Source organism: Peromyscus leucopus, unplaced genomic scaffold (genome assembly GCF_004664715.2).
Source record: "Peromyscus leucopus breed LL Stock unplaced genomic scaffold, UCI_PerLeu_2.1 scaffold_753, whole genome shotgun sequence".
NCBI classification, from domain to species: Eukaryota; Metazoa; Chordata; class Mammalia; order Rodentia; family Cricetidae; genus Peromyscus; species Peromyscus leucopus.
In genome coordinates, this window is record NW_023505677.1 from 110,115 (window position 1) to 133,784 (window position 23,670).

The 23,670-nt window shown below is 38.2% G+C and overlaps 1 long non-coding RNA gene across 1 annotated transcript in view; it reads right to left on the reverse strand.

The window, feature by feature from the left end:
• Positions 1 to 23,670, reverse strand: part of LOC119086131 — a 52,507-nt gene that overhangs the window by 6,125 nt on the left and 22,712 nt on the right. The window lies entirely within an intron of this gene.

A 23,670-nucleotide genomic window follows, 5' to 3' on the forward strand; every position in this document is an offset into this window, starting at 1 on the left:
TCAAATGAAGCAAAAGCTATTTCAATCTGTGAATACTGGACTGCCTGATTCGGCATATTAAAACGTAAGAAAACATAACAAAAACTAAAGCCGGTGCTCTGTCACAATGCTGTGCTGTCCACTGGTGTCCCCACACTGATGAAAAAGGGCAGTTACTGCTTCTCCATCATTTGCTGCTAATTCGCATGAACTGTCCATCAAAAACATAATAGTGTACTTTAACAAAACAGAGAACTGTGAACAGTAAAGAAAGCTCACGCTGTAAGCTACAAGTCCAGACAGAAGACTCTCTCCCATATTCTGAACTAATATCTCAAAATCAATCCTCCCTCATATTAAACTCTGCATTTCATACCTATTAATGAAAATTACATAAAAGCATCTTTACCTCAGCAGCATTTTTGCACCTAAATCTTTTGTATTTTGGTGTGCCTATATTTCCTATAGCAACAAAATACTAAAATTAATATTCATATGCAATACCATAGTCTTACAGAAAAACACCCCCTGAATTAGCAGTGTCTTAAAGGCTTAAATCATATAACAATCCAGTTAAATACTTCATTATTACTAACAAGTATGCTACTTCTTAATTTTTCACTCACACTATTGGCAGATATAAAACAGTGCATCAACATCAGATAATTAAAAAAAAATCACACAATAGTGAATACATCTGGCTAAGGATGAAATTTTATGACCTTACTCTTATTTCCTAAACATGAAAACACAAAGAGAGCTAAAGAATTTGATAAGGTCACATTTAAGAATACCCTTTTCTGGCCGGGCGGTGGTGGGTGCATGCCTTTAATCCCAGCACTCGGGAGGCAGAGGCAGGCGGATCTCTGTGAGTTCGAGGCAGCTGGGCTACCAAGTGAGCTCCAGGAAAGGGCGCAAAACTACGAGAGAAACCCTGTCTCGAAAACCAAAAACAAAAAAAATACCCTTTCTGGTATGCTCAAAATTTTTGACCTGGGTTTATTGTTGTTGTTGCTACACATGCAGATTTACTTAAGGTTTTATCTGAAGACCCTAATCTCGTAAGAGAATAAAAAACTAAACATGAACAGGATAAGGACTCAGTGCAAACGCTAAATGTCTGTGGGTTGAAATTCTACAAACTGGATAATGCAGTCGTTAGATGAGTGAGCCGAGACCATCCATCAGGCAGACACTTCACACACCTGACATGCTCACGTGCCACCCTCCATTTCATCATAGTATAGCCCCAAACGACACAGCCATACAGGTCTGTAAAAATCTGCTTTGCAGTTTAAATCAATCTGATATTCACATTTAGAAATGTAGAATGGTCAAATTCCTGAAGATCTTAAAGAGAAATTCACATATGAACCCTATGTCAAATCTCAATATTTGATTCTTTAGGCAGTATCTATTTCTTCGTCTCAACATGGCTGCAATCCGACTCCGATGGGGGCTCCATGTGGCTGCACTTGTGTCCAAAGGCAGCACTTGGTCGGCACTGCTGGCCAGCTTCAGTCTCCCTCCCCTTCAGCTGCCCACCTGCTTCAGTGCCCAACGGTGTGAGCTGGGAAAACACTGAAGTAGAGTGGAGACGACTTTCTAGGAGACTCCATCAGAGACGTTTCAGAACTCACAGATCTTAGAAAGAATATAGTAAACAAAGGATGGGTGGAGCACAGCTGGACAGGAAAACAAATGATAGGTCATCATTTATAACACAGTAATGTGTTGGGAAGTCCAGAAATCTGAAAAGGAAACAGACATATCACTGAAGTTCTACATGCCCATCTAAGATGGAAATACTGGTATTTAATTAAAATCCATACATGTGTACACTGTAATTTTATTTTCATATGAGTACTTTTCTGGGGAGTGATCCTTAGCTTCCATGAGATTCTCAATGGGTCTGTGAGTCTCTAAAAATGGCAAGGCTCTGCAATCACAGTCTCCACATATTCTTGAATGAACTATGGGTACTTACTAAGTGATCCCCTAAGACAATCACACTTAAGATCCATTTAACATCTATAACCGTCTTTCGGAAAGAAACAATGCTATCCATTTCAGGTTGTATCAACGTCACTGAACAGAAGTGATCAAGAGTATGATAATTCATATAGTTAACATCCTAAAGTTCCATGGCTTAGTTCTTATGCACTGCCATGTCCTTACACAGCCCCAGAGAGTAACCTGACAGGGCGGGGAGGGAGCACAGAAATGACAGATGCGTGGACAGTGAAAGCTGAGCTATGAAGGCAGGCTTAGCCAATCTCTTGCCAGGAGTGGTCTCTGCAGCAGAGCAGTCCCAGCCGCAAACATCTGAGGAGAGAAAGCCACAGCGGACATTTCTGCACATACTATCAACATTTCACTCAGACTTTGCCGCCCCTCTATGCTTCATGCAGAGGGCAGGCTTTGCTGATCTCTAATGGGTCTGAGGAACATGTCAACAATACACATCCATTCATGAGTTCACACATTCAAGGCTTCCTCTACTCACTACAATGAATGGTAAACTTACAATCGGTATTTTTATGTGTATAATATTTATATCTGAAAATTATCCAATAAATTTTAAAGCAAATAATATATTAATTAGTAAGGATTGTTGATTTATTTCCCATTTTATTCATAAATACTACTTAAGTTTATGTTAAACATGTTGTTCACCTAAAATGATAATGAAACAGTCTGAGACCTGTTAAGAAAATGGTCACAGCAACAACCCACAACTCCAGAGAAGCTAGCTAAAAAGAAAAATCCAAAGAGGGACCCATGGAGCACCCGGGAAAGGGTAAACAGATGAGATCTCCATGAGTAAACTGGGGGTAAGAGGTGGGCAATGGAGAGTAGGGGATGGGGGATGAGAACATAAGCGGAATGGATGGTCAAGCTGGAACAGGAATGGAGGGGAGAGCAATGAGAGAGATTACCATGAAGAGGGAGACATCATGGGGATCCCGGTGTGCTAGGGAAGTTGCCAGGAATCCCCAAGGATGACCACAGCTTGGACTAGAAATAGTGGAGAGGGTGCCTGAACTGAACTGGCTTGCCCCAGTGACCAGATCAGTGAATACCTTAACTGTCATTACAGAGCTTTTCTGTAATAACTGATGGAGGCAGATGCAGAGATTCATAACCAAACACCAGGGAGAGAGCTCCAGGAGTCCAGCCAAAGACAGAGAAGACAGATTCTATGAGCAAGAGCAACAAGATCATGATGGGGAAACATGCAGAGATAACCAAATCAAACTAGTAGGAACTCATGTAAGTTGGATCAATGGCTGTGGAGCCTGCATGGACTGGACTAGGCCCCTGCATGGTGAGACAGTTGTGTAGCTTGACTTGCTTGGGGGGGGGCTGGCAGAAGGATCAGAATCCATCCTGGTGCATGATCAGACATTTTGGAGCCCACTACCTATGATGGGACACCCTCTTGCAGCCTTGAGGCAGGGGCAAGAGCTTGGACTTGCCTCTACTGGATGTGCCTCCCCATGGGAGGCCTTGCTTTCTTTTGTGTGTGGGGGAAGGGGTGGGTTGAGAGGGGGAGGTTCAGGAGTGAAGGAGGGAACACGGAGATATTTGATTGGTGTGTAAAATGAATGAAAAAAAATTCTCAATAAAAAGAAGAAAATGGTCACAGAACTCATAGGTATTAAGACAAGACAACTGTGGCTTGATAGAAGATGTGCACTGTTGCATGCATACATCCACACACATATACAAATACATATATGTGTGAACGCATAGATATCACAATGGATACTTTTTTAGCAAATTATGAGGTTATTGTCATAAATAAATAATGATTAACTCTTCAACAGCATTTGGGGTTTAAAAAATAATTTTAAAAATGACTCCAAATAAGTAAGGAATTTTGAAAAACCAACAAACATGCCAAGATAAGAACCAGTTTCAATTTAAAAAAAAAACCCTCAAAATCAAGAGTGTTTAAAATTTACAGTTCTGAACTAAATAATGTATAGATTAAAAGGAAATTATTTTTATAAACTAAATTGATGTTAGTGTATAAGGTATTTTATCCTATCACTTGATTTTCCCCTTCTTAATTCTACCCAGTAATCTCCTTATATTTCTTTCAATTCAGGTTCAATATAAATTAATCTGCTTTCACATTCACTATTTTGTGTAGATGTAATTCTAAACGGTCTTATTAGATAAGAAACATAGAGCCAAATGCAGAGTTAAAAGCCCAAAGATCAGAGAGCAGTAGCCAAGAGCTAAGACCACCTTCTTACCCCTCGCTGCAGCTGCATCCTTCCCCCTGAGCAAGAGACCTACTTCCTGTGTGTATTTTTATTGTCTTTCTGTTCTGCTTTCTCATTGGGTAAACCCAACCATGTGACTTTCTCATCACTGCCTGTCTATACAGACCTCCAGTCTCTATGGTTGGTACTTGGATTAAAGGTGCGTGTCACCATGATGGCTGTGTCCTTGAACACACAGACTCTGCCTGCCATGTGAGTGGACTAAGGGCGCATGCTACCACTGCCAGACTTCTGCTTAATGGCTATGACCTCTGATCCCAGGCAACTTAATTTCTTAACATACAAATAAAATCACATTTCAGCACAAATAAAATATTACCATAATTTTATATGTTCCTAGTCTAACAAAAATTTAATCCACTCAGTACCAAGTACTTTGAATGGGTCAAAAGCATATGCCATCTGTATTTGGGTTCATATTAGTCACATTTTTGATGGGGCTGAAATGAAATGGGGAACTCATTTGTCTTGCTTCTTCTTCCAAGGTAAGTTTTGAAGTCTTAAGCAACCACGGTCAGACTGATGGGCCTAGAAGATCATGAGGCAGGATGAAGAGCAGTGGGCCCTGGTCAGAAGCCATTACCCTAGTTCTCTCCACACAGGCCTGGCCTCTCTGCAGGGCTGCTGTCTTCTTCCAGCAGTCATGCAGGCCTTTCCTGACACCTAACTGACTTCACCATGTCCCCCAAAAGCTCTTACTGATGTATCTGACATTCTTTTAATAAGTTCTCGGCCAAATCTAGATGCTTCACACCATTCTAAAGGTTCAGTCTCCCTTCAGTATGGTTAAATTTAGACTTTCCTCCAGATTTCATTCTTCTGGAGCTTCACAATGAGCTCCCCACCCCCAGAAAAGAACCCGAAACACTGTGCCCTGACCACTGCATTCATGGGGTCACTGAAGCTGTGAAGTCTAGACCCAGCAACACTTGACAGATGGGGAGAGGCCTCCCCTGAGAGATTAGGGAATAGTTCAGAGTTGCTGGGGAAGGTTGCCATATTCTTTAGCAGTGTAGCCACTGATAAGCTGCCCATGCTCCAGTAGATAATCTCCGTCCCATAACCTGTGCATGTGACTTTAATGAAACTTAATGTGTCACACACGTAGAAGCCATGAAAGTATGAGGGGACTTGGGAAGAACAATTTCAGCAGAAGAGGAAGAAAAATTAGAGAAGGAACTGGGAATGAAAACTACTTAAATTCATTATATACATGTATGAAACTGTCAAAGAATCAAAGAAATGAAAAAATTGATGTAATTTAAATTAAATTAAGGGAAAGACATGTCTTGATTTTTATTTGAAGCAGGAAGAAGTTGACGCCTTAAGGATGTCCTGCTGTGAAGTCTTTAGCAAATTTTTCTGGGTCTCAGATTTTGGGAATTAAATAACCCCCAAAGGGTACTCTACCTAAAGAAGGGGGTTCTGAACTGGAATGGCTTCACTCTAACATAAAAGAAGTCATGATTTTACTTCCTGAATTTCTGGCCTTCAGGCTATTTACTTGTCCTCATGTTTAAAAACCCAAGAGACATCCTGAAAGAGGCCATTATGGGTTGGGTGTAGGGGTGTGTGCATGCATGTGCAGGGCATATCTACATTTTTATAGAGAATGTTTTAAACATGAGGGAAATATGTTAAGTCTTCTGTCAGAAAATACATGCATTATTTTACATTATGACATGTGTTACACATATGTACAGAGGGTTACAGCATGTGAATGTCTTGTACAGGAAACAGTATTCTGAAAGGAAATCAAACAATGCATGTTCCTTCAGATTAGGCTCTGACATGACTGTAGTTTATAAACCCAATGGCCATGACTACTGCGTGAGCATAGATACATCACTGTTCTGGTTAGTAGCACAGCTGAGCTTCGTGGTATCTTTTAAAGAAACGTGTATATAAATAGATTAGCTCCCTCTAGAGATCCACTGGTTAAGAATTCAGATTAAGCAGTTTCCAAAGTGCGAAGAGTAGTAAGAGCTAGTACCATTCAACCTTTCACTGTACCTCTGCACAGTGTTTCTTCTTGAAGAGAGCTGGTATATGGTTCGATAAGCACCAACATTTCCCACAACCCTCTCCCATCCCTTACACTCTGCCTGGATAGTCCCTATCAAACAGCATTCCATGCTGGGTACCAATGTGCCAATCAGCCAGCATTAGATTTGGCAATCTTTTCTGTTATGTCAGTGGCAGAGACAACTTCTCTTTCTTCCTTCTTTTGGTTAAGCCTAACCCAGTAACATACAACACAAATCTCTCTCTCTAGCATCACATTTTTACTCTGTCCTCCAGGGTGCTGGCTCTTCTGGTGATGATAATGAGACACAACAAATTTCAGTAGATGAAATGTGAAGACAAAGCTGTCCAGCAGGAAATCAGACCAAAATCACACTTAGCTCTCACAGTTCACACTTCAAATATGCATTTCCTATTTTTATGGAATAAAGTTATCACATAAGAAGTGTTCATAATTTAAATTTAAGGACTTTAGAGTTAGATTCCCTGGATCAGATACTTGCTTCAGGCAATCCCAGGAAAGATACCTTAAATAAATGATTTTGACTTCTTTTCAGTGCTTCAATTTTTACTATGAGAGTATATCAACAGAGATGATAAACGTACTTCCATTACAGCACCATCTTGACTGTTACAGGAGGAAAAGCAGCAGCAGACAGGACACTGAGCACACACCAGGTGGTCTATGCAGGTGTGCGGCACAAACTGTCCCATGCCCCATTCCCTACAAATGCATTTAATGACCAACACTCGGTTCCAAAACATCTTTCCTTGATGCCGGTGAGGCAATACTGCTATAATGGCATGGGTCAGTGGTAGGAAGTGCTAATTATTATGTTTCCTTAAAATCCTAAAATCAGAGTAGGAGAGCAGCCACAGCACCATGCACCGGAAGGGAGGGCAGCACTGCTGGGCAGCACCGTGGCAACTCTACCTTCCTAACGCTTGGGAGACCTTTCCAGAAGACTGGAGACGGCAAAGAAGTGTGGCCACACATGCAGCACCGCTAAGCCAGGGAAAAAGAATCCTTCGATTTTTTTGATACGAAGTGTAGCTCCAATTTTCTTAGGATAAGCCCTGAGATTTCAAGTATGTCCAGAGGAAGGTGGTATAGTGTTAGAGTTAAGAGCAGGCAGCAGAGGAGCTGCGAAGTCTTGAAGTTTTTCTAGTTCTTGTTGAAACCCTCAAATGAGAATTACAGTAGTAGTTACCTCCCAAGCAAACGGAGGACGAGGCACTTTATGGTGGATATGACACCAGCTATTAATGACCTCTACTCTCACTTTCATTTCCATGTTTTTTAGTGCACAATTCCTTTGAGATATGGTATCAACGTACTCTTCTTTGACAACAAAATTCATGCTGAGAGAGGAAAATTTTGAAGGGTCAGAAAACTGCTCTATCAATCTGTATTCCCATCTCTTCAAATGTATACAGTGATTTGGGCTTGCTAACACGTTTTTAAGAGCAATCATTTGGTATAGACAGGATGGCCATACATTTCCAGTTGCACCGGGCAGACTGGAGCGGATCTGTTAAACTATTGTAAACATTATCACTCTTTTCACTAAGCAAGTGTTCTGGCCTGGACAGAAGCTAACTTGGTCACTGTATTATAGCACAGACACTAAAAGTGATTCTCATTCTGTTGAATGATTAATAATTTAAGTATATGCTCCAAGCTTACATAGTTAACAGGACTTGGTGGGTTTTAAAACAAGAACACATGAAATTGAGAGGGAATATTGGTGGGATGGTGGGGAAGGGAAGAAACTGAAAGGAGGGAATGGAGGGTAGATTTGATCAAAACACATTTTGTGCTTGTGTGAAACTCTTTAAAAAGAAAAGAAGCCATGTAGAAAAATGAAGGACAAGTATTTTAAAAAGGCTCCTAAATTCAAAGCTAAGAGCACGCCTCAGTGCTTGCAGAGCCCCTCACGGATGGACAGGCAGTCTCACCCCCTGGTTAGGTAAACATGGCCAGCTGGGTCTCCACTACAGCAACAGGATAAGACAACATTCTTTTTTCCTGTGCTTTGAAGTTCTAGCTCCAATTCTTGCAACCTTTGTCTAATTTCAGGAAGGAAAAGTTCTCCACAGGCAAGGACACCAAGGGAAGGGCCTGTAAACTGAAGCTTTTTGGGTCACAGGCATTTATGAAGATAAGTCTCCAGCCACAGATAGGGAATGGTAAACTGTGATTTATTATTGCAGGCCGTCAGAAGAGAGCAGCAATAACTTCCTTTTCCTTTCCTGCCTCACCATGCTGCCATGGGCAGGCCTCTGCAAGCAGAAAAAGACACGGGTAAGGGAGGTAAAGGAAGGGAAAACAGGCAGCATGGTCTGGGAGTTGAAAGAGAGGATGAGCACTTACAAAACTACATGATGTGAAAGGAAAAGACAGTAACTGAAAACATACTCTATGAACCAAGAAGACAGCCAGCCAGCATCTCTTATATCAGAGTCAATTAAACTGTAGGAAAAAAAGAATGTCAGTACTAAGTAAATAGTTTAAGAAATGCTCACAATGGCTTATTTGAGAAAGAGGTTTGATTTTATAAGATAGACCATAGAAGGCAAGATATTATAAAACATGGATTTGGCAATTATAATGAATGTATATGAAAAAGACATGTTATAAGAAATAAACACTGTCAACCTCCAAGTATAAGGCAGCCTTAGCAAGAGAGACATTTAAATGGTGTAGTTGGGATTAAAAATGATATATTAATTACAAGTTTATGGATATATTTGATACTAAGTAATTTTGACACAAATTACTTCATATTTATAATATCCAGTTAAAACCAGTTCTGAGCTTTTGTTGATTGATTTCTTCTAGAAACACTTGGGCACACTAATAAGTACTTATTAGTATGTAAGTACTCAAGAATCACCATATATTCAATGGTTTGAGAATCTGCAGCAAAAAAAAAATTGCTATAATTGAAGAGTGGTAGGGAATATTCACTGGGAACAGAGTTCCAATCATGAAGGTGGACTGCATTACATATAGTCTGTTCATTTGGAAAACAGAAGATAAAGGAATGAGATTTTCTTCCTTCAAGAATATATAAACCTGCCGGGCGGTGGTGGTGCACGCCTTTAATCCCAGCACTAGGGAGGCAGAGCCAGGCGGATCTCTGTGAGTTTGAGGCCAGCCTGGACTACAGAGCGAGATCCATGACAGGCTCCAAAGCTACACGGAGAAACCCTGTCTCAAAAAAAAAAAAAAAAAAAAAAAGCTTTCCTTGCTGGGCGGTGGTAGTGTACACCTTTAATCCCAGCACTCTGGGAGGCAGAGGTAGGCGGATCTCTGTGAGTTCGAGGCCAGCCTGGGCTACAAAATGAGTCCCAGGAAAGGTGCAAAGCTACACAGAGAAACCATGTCTCGGGAAAAAAAAAAAAAAGAGAGAGAGAGAGAGAGAAAGAATATATAAACCTGCTTCTGAGTCTGATGACCTGAGTTCAAGCCCTGGGACCCACAAAAGGAAAAAGCTGATCCCCACAAGTTGTCCCTTGACCTCCATGTATAATCATATGTATGGCACATGCACACCCACACACACATATACATGGACAAAAAATAAATAATAATGCAACAAAAATATAAAGCAAGATTCTTATTACCTATATTGTTTTAAATATACTTTAACAACTATAAATTCTGTGATATGGCATGAACAGAGAAAATCGTATTCTCATTTATAAACTGTTGTAATATATGTTTTCTGACCTGTAGTAAGAGTTCACAATTTAGGAGGGAAATGGATCCATGTATGTCCTGTATAGGCCATTAACTGACTATATACATACATATGTCTAATTTCACAGAAATATTTATTTTCAGTGTGGAAATTTTCTTTAATGTTTAATAAGTGGTAAATTACATGTATACCATGGAATTTTTTCAATGAAAATAGATTTTTCCATTCTCGCACAATATATCCTGATTACAGTTTCCCCTTCCTCTACTCATCCCAGTTTCTCTCCACATTCCATCCCATCCAGATCCACCCCCTTTCTGTCTCTCCTTAGAAAACAAACAGGCTTCTAAGAGACAATAATAAAATAAAAATATAGCAAGACAAAACGAAAGCTAATACATTGGAATTCGCCAAAAAAAAGGGGGAAAGAGCACAAGAAAAGGCACAAACAGACCCACTCATTTGCGCACTCAGGAACACCATAAAAACATGAAACTGGAAGTTAGAATACAGACGCGATGGACCTGGTGCAGACCCATGCAGGCCTGTGCATGCTGCTCCAGTCTCTTTGAGTTCATATGAGCTTTGATCATGGTGACATAGAGGGCCTTGTTCTCCTGGCTTCCTCCATCTCCCTGGCTCTTATACTCTTTCTGCCTCCTCTTCTGCAGGGTTCTCTGAGCCCTGAGGGGAGTGATTTGGTGGAGACTGAATTTTTCAAGGTCTGTCATTATCTGCATAATGTCTGGTTGTGGGTCTCTGTATTTAGAACAAGTATTTTTTAAGTAGGCTGGTAGTTGAGAGATTGTACACTTGTTTTATATATAAGGAAATTGATGGCAAGGAAAATTAAGTAATTTTCCCATGTTCACACAGTACATGGCATGGCTACACCACTTGACTCTCAATCCTATGTCCTTATTGTTGCACATTATAGCCTAGATTTTCTTTTCTGAAATATTTACAATATTGGAAAATCATTTGCTTACTGCCTCTTTCCTGCTAAAATGTAGGTTCTTAGAGGTCAAGTTCACATTTTGCCAACACCACATTCTTATTTGTAACCCACTGATTAGAACATAACATACTAACACACAATGATTTCTCAAAAGTTATTTGTGGAAGGGTGTGTGTTTAAAGAAATGAACTACATCATGGAAGGGTGCTTAGGAAGCTAGAGATATATCTTGTTTGAAGACTTAGAAACGTTTTACATTACATATTGTATCTCTCAGTATCTAGCATGCAAGATAGCTGTGAAAGACAGTTCTATAATTAACAGACGATGAAGAGTAAAGAATGACATGATGGGCAGTGGGGGTGGGGAGGATACTGAAGGTCCAGTAATATCCATGTACAACTCTAGGGTGGGTCTAAATCAGGGGTCCTTCAGTGTTCTCCAAAGTTGCGTCCAGACAGCTCGGTCTTTAGTGTCCCATATGATTCCATCTTTGGGTCCAAGTGACTCATGGGATCCTGATGTAGCAGACAGTCCTAAGAGCTGGGCAGGGAACTCCCAATTGGAATGCAAGTCCACCACAGCAGGAGAGAAAGCCCAGCTTCTGCTTGCAGTCTGACTAAGCCGAAACTGCCTTTCTAGTGTGCCCAACACTCTACTCTCTGACTTGTGCATTCTATAATCAAATTATGATTTATATTGTGAATGTCTAACAGACCAAATAGATTTCTCTTAGATTTAAATCATTTCACAGTCTCACACATATTATCTCACTAAATTTTTCATTATTCCCCAGCTAGAGATCATGAAAAAAAAAAAAAAACCAAAACAACAACAACAAAAAACCCTCAAAAAACTACAAGTATTGACCGCTGAAAGCAAACCTAAATTTCAAATTGTATTCTGTAAGTCCAGTGGGAATGACTGGATTTTCAAAATTTCCCATGGAATGTGGGTCAGGTAAAGCACAGTTTATCACACGGACATTAAAGGCCAAGCTAGATGTGACTTCAAACTTGAGTGGACTTAGGTACAAAGTAATCTTAACTTCAAATGAAGTACAGAAAAATCACTATTCCACATGTTCTGAGACAAGATCAAGCTTTAGGGTGACAACACATGGTCTGAGAGGTGTCACTGAAGAGCAATCAGCGAGCTTTTCAAATTTTGGCCTTCTTATATGGATAAAACAAAACTGTGCTTTGTAAAGCTGTGAACTAAAGACACAAACATTTGACTCATTTCTGGAACACAGTTGCTCTGTGTTTTCAAATGTTTCTAACTTTTTGCTTCTAGAAATTCAAGGTATCTTCATTTGATCACTTTTCTTCAATGTAGGCTCTGATTTTCACAAGTAAAATGGTGGTACTGATATGGTCTGTATATATGGGGGGGGGCAGCTCCTGATCAGCTAAATCAAAGTCCTTGAATGTTCTTAAATTAGGATATGCTGATCAAGTGTGAATTATTATAGTTACTGTAAAAAAAAATTACAGGCTGACAACCATTTTTAGATGGGTAAAAGACAGTATTGTAACTGTAAGTAACTGGCTTCATGTACTATTTGAAAATATTTGAACAAGGGTCTCTAGATGGCTGCACTACCTAGGAACTTACATTAAATACCCAAGACTTCTGTTTCTGTTTCAACATTCAAGCAAACACTGTTTCTATAAGACATTTTTATTCAATCAACTACTTAGAAACACCATTTAAGCGGTGGAGCCCATGCCCAGCAGTAGATGGTCAACACAAAATGGACTCAGCGGCATCTTTGTAGGCTCTTTGTCTCATAAAGCTATGTCAGGGCTGTTTATTTTATTTTTTCTGCCTTGCAGGTCCTTTGTGTATATATCATGTCTTCCAGTTTGGGGTTTTATGGGATTCCTGAGTGAATGAATCTGTGGGTTTCTTATGCTTTTTTGGGGTTCTTTTTCTTGTTTTGTTCCTTGGTCATATTTGGAGTTATTTGGATTTATTCCCGACACGCCTGTTTGTTTTCTAAGGAAAACAGAAAGGGTGTGGCTCAGATGGGTGGAAGGTGGGGAGGAACTGGAGGAATAAAGGAAGGGAAACCACAGTATACTGTATGAAAAAAATCTATTTTCAATAAAAGAAAAAAAAAGAGGCAATAGCTGTGAAATTGCTCAGATTTAAATTTTACATATGTCATTAAAAATAAAACTAGAGTTTCTTATAAAAAATAAATGTACGGCCGGGCGGTGGTGGCGCACGCCTTTAATCCCAGCACTCAGGAGGCAGAGGCAGGCGGATCTCTGTGAGTTCGAGGCCAGCCTGGGCTACCAAGTGAGTTCCAGGAAAGGCGCAAAGCTACACAGAGAAACCCTGTCTCGAAAAACCAAAAAAATAAATAAATAAATAAATAAATAAATGTACACCACACTGATCAACATGTATAGGACAATTTTTAAAGAAGGGGTTTTAAAACACAATTCTGCAGAAATAAACATTTGGAATATTACATTTTGAAACAGGGCTTTCAGGAACTTTATTTTTTACAGATACCCTATGAAAGCTGGGTAGGAGAAAGATGAGACTGGGTTAAAAGTAGCTGTTTCCTTACAGGTATATGGCTACACATCATTTCCTAGACAGTGAACATGCACACGCACTACATTAGTAACAGAACATCTCTGAGTTCATACACCAGTGAACCATAAACAAGAGTCATTGCACACTAAGTGTCCTCTATCGATATCCACCCTAATGGAAAACACCAGAGCAGAGCTTCAGCTCACTAAAGGGAGAGAGGACCCTGAAGCGCTCATTTAGACATCTGATGACAGATCCGATGTCCAGGTGCACTGAGAAGTGCCACTGAGGAAGGTGATGCCGGGCACAGGAGAACTCTTCTCTGGGACAGTTTAAAGCTCCATTTGCCTTTATGTGTCCTTCCTTAATTCTCTCTCTCTCTCTCTCTCTCTCTCTCTCTCTCTCACACACACACACACACACACACACACACACAGTGGTGGCATTCTACCAGTTGAGTCCATGATTTGCAGCCTCTATCCTACTACTATGAAACTTTGCTGCAAATCCATGAGCCTGAAATAATCACACAGCAATAATTTAAAATAAACATAGTACTTAGCTTACACAGTATAAGATATTTAATAAGTGTCTGCATGAATTGTGATATGAGGCAAGATTTTGTTACATCACACCTTTTGTTAAGTAGCCAATTTAGCCGATATGAAATCCTATAAAACAGCAACGATATAATAAAGAGTCAGTAGTTCACTAATTTAGAAAGTCAATTATATGTCATTGCTTCATATCAGGTTAATTACTTCATTTACATTTTTAGAATTTTTAAGCAGTTCATAAAAGGTACCAGATTGACAGTAGTGCAAGCTGAAATTCTTACACTATTTTTACAGTTAATAATGTAAAAGGCAATATACAAAACAGAATTACACATAGATTTTATATGATGAGACTCAAGACACACTGTAGATATATATGAACAAGAGAAATGCTTCCAGAGAAAAATTACCAAACACATAACAGTACGCAAGGAAAGTAGCACACTGCTGGACAACTTCCAAGTTGTCCTTCTAGGCACATATATATGAAAACAATGGAGGCTACACAGCAACAAAACCTGTGATTGAAGAAGAGAGTGAATTGCATTCTAGAGGAGTTCAAGGCAAACTGGATGGAAAAGAGAGTAAAAGTGGCTGAGGGAAAGTTCGTCACAACCAGACAAATCATGCAATGGAGATCCACTAGCAACTATGAAAGAGCACGTACAGGAAACAGCACAGGGACAAACACAGTGCTTCTGAGTTCTCGCCTAAGCCATCCTAACAGAGCTCCACCCCACTCCTGACTGTGGTGTCCCGATGAAATCTACCGTACTACTTTCCGTCACTGAGCTGTCAGGCAAAGCAGAGCCTCTCTGCGCCCCGCCCGTCTCTTCCCACACAGTCGTCAGCACACACTGTCATCTATGAGTCCCATTCCTTAAACAAAAAGGACAATAAACTTAGTGCTGAATTTTCCAGTAATTGAATTAAAATTTCTAGGAGGTAATTTAATGTTGAAGGCACATTTTATTAGCTGGAGTGGGTGGGTTAGAGCCTACTGTTCTAAAATTTACATTCTGATCGTTATGAATGTGGTGTAACGGTGTCTCCTATAGTCCAAATGAATTTATAAGTTAACATATGAGTTGCTGAGACCAATTTAAGTATTAATAATGACATAGCTGTCCATAACCTCACACAGGAGAAAAGAATGAAAGACTGTCAAGGACAGAAGAAATTATCCAATTGTTGTTTGTTCAGTAGAGACAATAGGTGCAACAACCTAGGTGTCACCTGTGTGTGACAAGGACTAACATTAGGATCAAATGTCAAGTCCCAAAAGGGATGAGGTCTCTGCTTCATGCTATACCAAAGTGTCCTATCTGAGAGCACATGGGCCTCTCATTCCTGATAACACAGCCCAGCACTCTGCTTCCCAATAACATTGCAGCTCCATAGTGATTTACTTCTATGCAAGTTGTGGGTTGACAGGCCACCAAGGCGGTCTAAACACATAAACCACTTTCATTCTGTGGACTGAATAGCTGTTGTTTTTGTTCTTTTTCTGATCAATTTGGCAGGTCAAGTCAGTCAAATGGTTTCTTCATGTAGACACTGCCTTACTATGGAAATGAACATGGAAACATTCATCTTTGTCAGAAATTATGTCAAATTATTCAAATTTACTGGTGAATCACAGCAAACATCCCAGCTGACGAACACGGCAGTCATATGTTTTCAGAGAACACGTATGGCTCTGAACAGATAACACTGCAGTGAGCTTTCCCATTCTGAAGCAAAGTGTCTGGAAAAAAGATGTGGTCTGTTATTCAAGAGAGTCATTTATTCTAAACATAAAACTCCCACGATGTCCAGACTGTGGAAAATAAACGGTTTCCCGTTCTGTAGCACCACGGTTGTCTCCATGCTCTCTGGGTTTCTCCTCCTTGAGGAACCTCAGGAAGCTGTCTCTAAGACCGTTAGTGTCACTTCCCATCTTTTCTACTGACATGCTGAAGCCTTCACACTAACACTGTGTCTCTGGCTTGAGGTAATAAACGATTAGCCACAGCACAATGTGATGTTCATGTTATTCTTTGCTGTTCTATACCCAGCCAACCTCTCAAAAATTAATGCAAGTACATCAGGATCTGAAACTAACTTTTTATAGCCAAAAGCAACATCCTGATAGAAGGAATTAAAAAAAAACCTATTCTAAATGGGCTGGTATCTGATCACTTGTAGATAGTACCAGAAAATAACATTTCACATTATAAAATATCGAATATAGCAAAAACTGCCCTGTATTGACTAACCAGCACTTTGCTTATGAACTGATGAGGTATAGCTAGGTGGTAGCTGTTTTCAGTGACAGATCCATTACCAAAGGTCACAGATGAACCTGTACTGCTTAATGCTCTTATGATGCAATATGGAAGAAATTAGGAAAAGAAAATGATACACAACATTTCTCTCTGAACTGCGTATTAAATCTGAGCTTTTTTTTTTTTAGAAATTATAAAAGTTAGCAACTGATATACTGTGAAATATGTGTTATTCAATACACACTTAGTTGCTGGAGAGAACACTCATCAGATAAAGTGGTTGTTGGGCAAGCCTGAAGAGCCAACTTGGATCCCTGGAGTCCATGTGCAGTGGAAGGAGACACCAACTCCATAAAGTCGCCCTCTGACCTCCACAAGCACGACCTCCACTCGCCCTGCCCAACAGTATACATATACACAATAACACCAAGAAACATTTTAAAAATTTTTAAAAATTCAAAAGAAACCACTCTGTGAAATTAAAGCATGAAAAATGAATCTAAGGCAATGTAAATATGCATCTTTTTATAGATGTTTTAAAATAATTTATTAGAGTATTTATTTTAGAAAAACCTAATCTGGGATGCTACAAAGCTAAGCAATTTTAGTTAAAATTGTCCACTTATTCATATTCCAATATTCTACTGGTATTCTGACAAATTTTAAGTATATTAAGAGTCTCTTTTTTGTCATAATACCAAATGTGTCAGAAAACATTAACATATGCAAGAAAACTTTATTCTAACCTCTTATATTAAAAAGTCAGCATCTTTTATCAATAAAAATACAAGATGATTGGAATGTCATACACATAAAATATGGCCAGAGAAAAATATGACATGTTACCAGTTCTGTGATAGATCAAGTTCATTAGCAGAGCAGGATGGAAGGGTTTTCTATATTCTAAAAGCCTTCTATATTTGGAGGAGGGAAGATTGGGAGAGAAAGGAGAGAGTTTTACTTTTAAAGCATATAGTAGATGAAACACAAAAATGGCATTAATGTCCTTAGGAGAAACCTTCAGTTAACTATGTTGCTTAATTTTCTTTCATGTAGGCACCACAGCATTAGCATGTTATAATTATGAAAGGTAGCACATCACTTTACTCACTTTAAGTAATCAGCTGAAATAGCAGATTAGATAATGCTTAAAATAGTTTCAAAAGGCCACAAGTCACTACTGAGCACATGCTAAAAATAACAAATAGGATAACTAAAATAAATTTATATAAGCCAAAGTGCAAATCATGCCATTTGTGCTCATCACTCAAATCCTTTGTGTATCATTCTCTTGACCTTTATCCAAACGAATCACACTAACTTTTGAATGCTTTCTCTCACACTCGCTCCCTAGAAGCACAGCTGGCAAGGGATCTAAACCTCATCGCTGGGCAAACTTGCCCTTCTGGTTTTGCCAAGAATGACATTTCCAGTGGGAAAAAAGAAGTTACTGTATGGGATACTTGAGACTGTATTTATTTGTGAGAATCAATAGCTCTCCTTCCTGTGATCACTATATATCAGTATTAGAAATAAAATGAAAATAACAAAGCCTCAAACATCGCACAGCTCTCTAAATTCAATTGTTAATTAAAGTAAGAGCAAAGCAATCAGCTGAATATTTCTAATTTCCTGGAGAAAGACATAACTGAGGATAAGCAGTGCCCCCTAGTGTCCATAACTACAGACAATAGGAGCTAAAAGTAAGTTGCAAGTGTAAGCTGAAGTATTAAAATTACATATGTGATACGTTACAAATTCATCATTATTCACAATCCCTATTTTATATACAAAGGTACACCAATAATTTACTATGTATGAATTTGCCCAGGAATGTGTGTGAAGAGGTACACATGTGTATGTGCAAACACACACACACACACACACACACACACACACACACACACACACACACACACACCATTGTATACACACTGACCCAGTCAAGATGACTTTAACATTCTAGGAAACCAGGGGAACAAACTTCCACCAGAAGAAGAGGCCATGCATGAATCAAGTGTTAGCAGGCCAGATCACCCACTGTGAATGCATCCACTAGGCACTGCTGGGAACACAGCACAGGCAGCAGGGCCTAAATGACTGCAGTGGAATGGCCACGATGAACTGGAAAGGTTTCAGGCCCATCCCAAGATGCAATTAAATCTGTAGCATTGTCTGTTGGTGGTGAGGGGAGAACAGCTGAACTGAGCAGAGGCCGAACATGCTGTAACTTTTACTGTGTTATTCTGAATACTTAATACTGAACTTTAAATACATAAATTACATCTATTATTGCAAGAATATATAATATAACTAGCATTTTTATGGAATTTAAGTTGGGATATATTTTCTGATGAATTTAATGTATGGAAAAACTTAAAAGTTGTATTTAAAGGCCAATAAAGTATGGAGAGAGTGGCACTGTAGTAGTAGATGAAACCAGCTTTTCAGTGTCTGAGCTACTTTATCTATCAGTAACTAAATAAAAACAATAAATGGCGGCAAAAGGAAAGCACACATGCAAACAAAAGTCTCACAGAAACAGAAGTGAGGCAGGAGGAATGGATGTTACATCTCAAAGACACTACTGATGAAAAACAAAGGAAAACTATCGCATAATTTTATTTGCAAAAGAAAAATAATACGGGCAAAGAAAGGTTCAATGCTATTGAAAGCATTCATTGTATAAGAATTTACTCTTGAATTACTTTTCAACATAGAACAATAATGCACATACTAATAGTTTTACAGTTTAAAAAGCAAGAAACATAATTATGCTTTTATGAATAGTCCTACGTGCATTTCATTTGCTGTTTTTTAAGACAAGGTTGGTGAAGATGCACTACTTTATAAGGCCTTTATATACAAAATGTCCACAAAAATATTTAAAAGTAGGTGAACATTTAAAACCTTTATCACAATCTTGGCTAAGACAGAAATGGAAGCTTCAGTGTCCTAAATTTAGAAAAATGTTCTAAAATACCTAATGCTACTTTAAAAAAAGTTTACCTTTGCTAAGACTATTAGAAATCTCGGGGAACAACAGCAAAAATCCCTTCTTATAACACCATTTAACAAAAGCTCAGAAGAAAATAAAACAAAAGCAGATTTTTTTACACTAGTTATATTAATATAAATTTCTGCTGAATTAAAAATTATGAGCTTCCTTATAAAATTCTCCTCAGGAAATGGAATTTTATCATTTATCAGTACCAAGAGCCACCTGCTTAGACAGGTGATAGTGAATAGTAAATGAGCAGGTAGCATAAAGGCTTCTGTCCGCACATTACACTTGAACGCTGGGCGGCTGCAATTGCCACTAAGCAAGTGAGTTCTTGCAACTGTTAAACAAGCTAAAACATTACACATAGAAACCTGTTACAGTCCTTTACGTTTGTTATAAAGATTTATTTTCACAGGCATTTACAGTTTCCATTTCTCATTCAACTATTATTGTTGATTTTCAAGTGATGTGAGATTTCTACCAACCATATTAGTTGCCTATATTAAATCTGCAGTACCCAAGAAAAAATAGTAGAGTTCTATAGGCTAATATCACTAAGACATGCTTTTGGAGATAAACATTAGGAGCTTTTTAATTTACCCCAGAACAGTTTTGTGTGTATTGGTTTAAGGGATGTAGGATGAAATATTCATACGCATGATGTGCCTGCTGTCAAAAAAGGGCAAGGCAAGCTGGCCTGCGCCTGCGGTGTGAAAAGAGAACCACAGGGCTGCGGAGTGTGAGCTAGCCTCCTACACAGCTGTGCAGGAGTGAGCGGGATCTCAGCACCCCTCCAAGGTCAAAGGACTGGAAAGGACAAGGTCCACAATCCATGCACTTGCTCTGCTGTCTGCTTTCACAGCTCATGATTACAGTTTCTTTCTTTCTGTAACAACTAGATAAAAGACTGGAAAAATACATAAGCAGGCACCAAAGAAGGTCCGTTTTTAAAACATGAACATTCACCTTTAGCTTCCAAAAGCCTCTATAAAATTATCAAATATAATTTTTTTTGGCATGTGGGTTAGAAACAACTACCAATGATAGGAGTCTTATAAAATTCTTCTAAGTGGAAAAATAAAACAACATATAATTTCAAAAGAAGGCATTTCCTTATTGTATTTATATTTATCCAAATTTCCAATTACTCAATTCTTCATATAGATAGGTACAAATTATTTGAAAAGAATTTCCATATACTTAGATGATTAACAACTATGTAACAAATGACTGAGCAAAAATAAAATCAACAGCTCTTAATATACCAACAGTTTCATTCATGATGATTAAACTATAGAACATTTTCATAGATGATTCCACAATGGAAAGAACAAATACTATGCAAAGCACTTACTAGTCTTCAGATAGAATTTCTTTACTAAAGACATACACAGCATTCTGACCATCTCATATTTACCAACAAAAAGATACAGTTTGCTTATTAACCAATGGAAAGGGATAAGAAATAGTAATAAAAGGTAGTAAAATATCATATTATTCAGAAGTTATGTAATTTTTGTGTTTTTAAATTAAGTTCTAAGTTACCACACAAAGTAATGAGTTTTGTTAGATTATATTCATATATACATATATGGATATAATATACATATATATACATATAAATACATTATACTTTGTTCTTAATGACCATCCTGTCCTCCAGGGCCTCCTCGCTCAACCTCTGCTAATGTATACTTTCTTAGCTTATTTTTTTATTTCTCATGAAACTAATAATTTCACAGAAACTATATTATATCTTTTTAAACTGAAGGTTTTAATGTTTGTTTTTCTTATGACCTTAAAAACTAGAACTTTCACATATGGTATTAAAAACATAGTTCACATTAAAATATCAGTTTTAAGTATCAAATATTGAGTAACATTTTTCCATTTAGGTTCATAAAGAAATTAAGTATGTGGTTTTAAACATGGAAGAAGTTATAAAGTAATTTTAAACAAATTATATGACAAAATCTCCTTAGTTCATGTACATACTTGCAGCTCTTTGTAGCTGCTCCTGATGACTTGGATTCTGGGGTTGGTCAGCCCCAAAGAAGTTTATAGGAAGCCCCATAAAGCTGTTGGGTGTACACACCATTTTTTTTTTAAATGTCTAAGGAGAGGTACTCCTCAGCATCAGAATTAGCTTGTTTTGATCACAGATTAAGCACATTGACTCTTAGGACTTCAGAGGTAAGAGTTCCCTTCCACTCATGGCGTATTCATATTGAAGGAAGCTCAAGCTACACATTCATTCATTCAGCTGTGCAAGTTTAATCACCAGAGGCAAGTGAATTATGCAAGATGGTGCACATTCTATTTTACTTGGCAAAAATGTACAAACACTTTATCATTGCATTTCTGAAACCTACAATTGTACCTGAGATGCTTTGAACAAAAAAGCTGCAAGGTAATTTCTGTTTCCACAAATTGGATTCAGTTTTGAAAAGCTGTTTTAAAGAGTTGAGATGGTTTTCCAGTTTAATATTTTTATGTCTTTCATTTGGCATTTTTATAAAAGTTTTCCTCAAACTACCAAACTACATTAATGATTGTATGATTAAATGATCAAAGCACAATTACACTACTTTATAAATTTCTTTTATACTTTATGACTTATGTGTAACAAAATGATTATGAATTTAAAGTATTCTTGTTAAACTCCAATAACACATAAATCTTATTTTTCAATGTAAGTTCACATTTCCTAATATATGTAGTTTATATGAACAATAATTCTATTTATAGATATTGACTGGATAAATATCATAGGATTCATGTGTATGTCTCTTTAATGGTATAATTTTTACAGGGCATCTTAAAATAATAATGACAGTTTAACAATGGGATCTCTAATATTTTATCATCAAAGTGTACAAAACAATTATTAAAGTAGAATTATTATGGCTGAGTGGTATTTCTGATACCTATTTTATCTTTTAAGTTTTTAATTTCAATTATTTTAACAGCATAGAGAAACAATGACCCATTTAATGAAAATAAAACAGCATAAAAAAGTTATTTCTATTTTAGAAAGCTAAGCATTGATTTCTAAAATCATCAAGGATTTTCAGCATCAGAGTTTAATCATCAACAGCAAAAGAATTAAGTTCAGCCATGACACATTTTCACTGTGCTCACATTAACCTCCCATAGAAACTCTACCGGCTCTGAGGAGACAGCATGGTCTGCAGGAATACAGTGCCCTGATTCTGACAGAGCCTCACATTTATCTTGTCAGTTCCCAATCCATTGTAAATAGGTTTGGAGGTAATGGGCATTTTTTTGGATGATTAACTATATAGACAAATATGTTGTTGGGCAGGCAATATAAATGTTGACTTAAAGACTTGCAAATAACAAAAATTAGCAGGTTACATAGCATTCACTGTTCAGTTTTTCATAAACCGGCTTGAAGACTTGTGTTGTCAAGTTAGGATAGGAAAGGTATCCTATCAATGACTGATGCGTGGGTCCTCTTCCAGTCTGTGAGGCAGGTGTCCATGAGCCATGTGAACACTGCCAGTGCTGAGTGCCAAGCAGGGTCAGGAAAGCCAGTGCAGAGCATGGACTCCCAGTTGGGACAAACAACGGTCCTTAGTTTCCTAGATTCATAAAGCAATACACACTCCTCTTGAACTAAGACAAAGGGTATTTTTCTGCAAAAACCAGTCAACTTAGCTTATGTCCAGGTTTGGGACATTCTTGATTAAAGAAAATGGCTTTAAGGTGGAATCAAAATACACTGGCAAACAAAAATAGCACAACATAACTGGTATAAAGTCTGACAATTTTCTTTTTCAAACATAATCTAGTCCACAGTTGCAAATTGCAAAAACTTTCAAGTTCAGAGGAGGAAAAGCTATCTTATCCTCATAAAAAAGGCCTATACTTCTTGGAATAAAATCGAGACACCTGCAGGTAAGTTTTACCTTCTCCCTAGAATGTTTGGGATGAACCCTCTGTTACACTGTCTTCCAAGGAAAAGACAAAGTGATCGATTCAAGAACACATCAGGCAGCCTTGGACAGGGCAATCAATGCGAAAAAGAACCTTGCCCAGGGCCTTATGCAAATAGCAGCACGTCCTGTAAACCTAGGAGGGACATGCGCAATAGATCAATTAGATCGCAAAAACCTCTCAGCCATCTCAGCTGCCGACAGTGAGGACATACTGATGAATATCACACATTTCCTGCGAATTCTTAAAATGGGTTTATTTTCTTAATAACTTAGTTTAAAACTCTCCATGGGATCTCAAGTTCAGCACAGAGGAAGAAATATCAGGGGAAAATAGTCAGCTTCACTTTTAAGTCACTGAAAATA